This window comes from Poecilia latipinna, unplaced genomic scaffold (assembly GCF_001443285.1).
Source record: "Poecilia latipinna isolate Pla-1442-1.1 unplaced genomic scaffold, P_latipinna-1.0 Scaffold157, whole genome shotgun sequence".
Lineage (NCBI taxonomy): Eukaryota > Metazoa > Chordata > Actinopteri > Cyprinodontiformes > Poeciliidae > Poecilia > Poecilia latipinna.
The window spans coordinates 771,917-774,959 of record NW_015112773.1 but is presented as its reverse complement, the minus strand read 5'-3'; positions in this window follow the sequence as shown (position 1 = coordinate 774,959).

The window sequence follows — 3,043 nt, the reverse complement described above, 5'->3', positions numbered from 1 at the left end:
GGCAGTTCAAACGATCCTAGCAAACCATCTGCTGTAACTACAGGTAAATTAAAGGTCAAAAAGTCAGAATACATTACTAATTTCAAAACCACAATTAGGCCATTTGAATCAAGATATGTTAAGTTTTAAACTAGCTTATTTTAAATTTATTTTCTCAACAATGGGTAAGAAAAGAAAAAAAGATGGGTAAAGATGCATCTTCATTTGAATCTGCGTTAAAATGTAAACTTCATTTATTTAGATTGCAACATTTGCGACTGATCTTGAAACGTCTGCTTGTTTTCCGTCTTTCTGGGCGTAAATATGGTATTTTGGTTCATGTTAGGTTGGAGGTAGGAGGCTAAAACTTAATATATCTTAAGTAAATATTAGTTGTTTTCAGTGGGCTTGCTAACTCTGACCAGTATCTGTGCTTTAGAGCAAAACAGTTTCCCAGTACAAACAGGAGTCTGACCTTGGCAGCTAAAGAGAGCTGTGTGAAATCACCAGTGGTGCACATTGTAGCACAGAGTGCTGTATTTTAAGAGGTACTACAGGAAGTGTAGGCAGACTTCAGCAACGGCACACAGAACCACCTCAGACTCATGAAGCGTCTGTGACAAGAGTACGAGACAATACTGGGTAAACGGCATAAAAACAGCAGCAAACATGATTACTTTAGACCAAGTTTAAGCAAACAAACCCAAAATATCATCTTTTTAAGGGGGAGATATGAAGGTTTTGACCAGGAAAAGCATCGAACTCATGAGATTTCTTCACAGTTGTGAATCAAAAGTATCAAGACTGTTTTAATGAATAAACAGATTTCTGTTTTACTCTTCTAAACCCCCAAGTAAAGTCAACATGGCCCACTAATAAGATAAAATAAACCCTATTAATGCCACTCCAGGTTAAGATGTGTGCAAATGCCTCCAAACAACTGATTGTGGTTTGATTTTATAAACCCTTCACCATAAACTGTGAGCATAAGATGCTCTCTCACATATTTGTCCTTTGTTCTGAGCTTGTTTTTAAGTCCCAGTACAGTTTAGCAAATTCCATGTTTACGTCTGTAATGGCAGTGGAAAATTGTCAGAAATGTTTGCCAGTAAATTAAAACTTTTATATAAGAACTGCAACAAATTTCTATTTAAAATACAAAACCGAGGCAACACACAAGAAAGCAGAAAAACAATATGGAACCTTTAAAGTAATGAAAAAGCACATTATTTTGTCTGCCACCATCTTGCTTCCTGATCCTCGCATCAGAAAAAAACTCCAAAAACACAGTGAGGGCGAAAAGAAAAATCATACCATTTGTTCAGTTGTTTTGTTTTATTTTCCATTGAGGAAAACGGGCATCTGTGCATAAGAAAGATCTAAAAAAAGGCGATTTCACGCATTTATCTCATTTTTAAAACCCTGTCCCCTGCAGCTGCCGTCCTCTCTCCTCTTTCTTAATCTCCCCTCCTTGGTTTTCAGCATTGCTCCTGTAGATGAGGAGAGTTTTTCAAACAGCTGCTCGTGGTCACATGTTAACACATAACAACTCCGGGGAGACTCTCGCAAACATCAAAAGGCCGAGCTTTTCCGGTCGGTGGGATGCTCCGCGTTGTTGCTGCGTAGAACACCTACGCTTTCATTTAGGCGGAGGAGCAAGAGGTTTGACTGACGGGGACCCGCATAAGATGTTTCGAACTGGAAAGGTTAAAAACTCAAAACGCACGAAAACACACGTAGGGCTGTACATATACAGCGGAGGACCTGGCGTGTTTGAATGGAGCTCTTTGATGGTGCAGCCATTCGTTCCTAGTTTGCCGTTTGAGTTGGCATTGAGCTCTCCAGTTGGACACACACACACACATACACAGAGCGCCCTGAAAGCTTCATGAAGCCTGCAGGGAGTCAAACTGCTCTCACCTGTTGTCTCTGGCAGCCTAAGAGGAGACGATTAGCGCCCGGCACTGACAATCTGTTCTTTGTTCCCCTCTTTCTTCCCTTACTGCCATCCTATACTCGCAGTCTGTCGCTTCTGCTGCCGGGCACTTTGCTCACTGCCTGGCCTTCTGTTTCCTCTTGTTCTTCCTCTTGGTGTCTCCCTGTCACCCTTTTGTTTATGTGTCCATCTAGTCTGACTACTATTTCTGTCTGCCTCCCCCTCCCACTCCTCTCCTCCTCACTCCTCCTGCTGCTTCTCTCCATCTCTAATGCCCCTGTGGCCATGAGGGAAAACAGTTGAGCACTTTATCATAGGTCACGGATGTAATCCCCGGCAAATACGCTTTGTGAGGGAGCTGCGCAGTTGTGCTGCAGGGGGTATCATCACCACACCGCACACAATCAATCTGCGACACGAGGTTTAGCTTAGTTTAAAGTCGGCATTCGCGTCGAGACTTGGAGGTCAAGTGTTTTGAACATTAGCGCCGATGTACGCGGCAGTAAAGGCGGGAGGAGATCCCGCTCTGAATGCACCGGCAAGGAAGAGCGTTTTATTGTGGTTTTTACAGGAATCTGAAGGTGGGGAATTCATCAGAAATGCCAGAAAGAGCTCAGCTCGAGTCACGCTGATCTCACAGACTGGGTCTGAGATCAGGTGGAGTAGCTTTTCCATTCAGGTTGTTTTGGTGGAACTTTATGAGACGGATCGACATGTAGAGCATCATAATGACGTTCAGCCCTTCTGAGTCAATACTTTGTTCAGTCACCTTCACTGCTGTGTAGACTGCATAATAATAAATGAACCATACATGCAGCTCTGGAAAAAATTAAGAGACAATTTAAAATGATCAGTCTCTCTGATTTTACTTTTTATAGGTATTTAAGTTAAAGGATTTTTTAAAATTCTATGAATTATTGACAACATGTCTCTGAATATCCAAGCAAAAATTTAGTTTTTATTAGCAGAAAATGAGAAACGGTCAAAATTGAAAAAAAATAAATAAAAAAGCTGCAGTGCTTTCAGGCCTCAAATAGTGCAAAGAAAACAAGTTCATATTCATTTAGAAACAACAATACTACTGTTTTAACACAGGAAGAGTTCAGAAATCAATGTTTGGTGGAACAA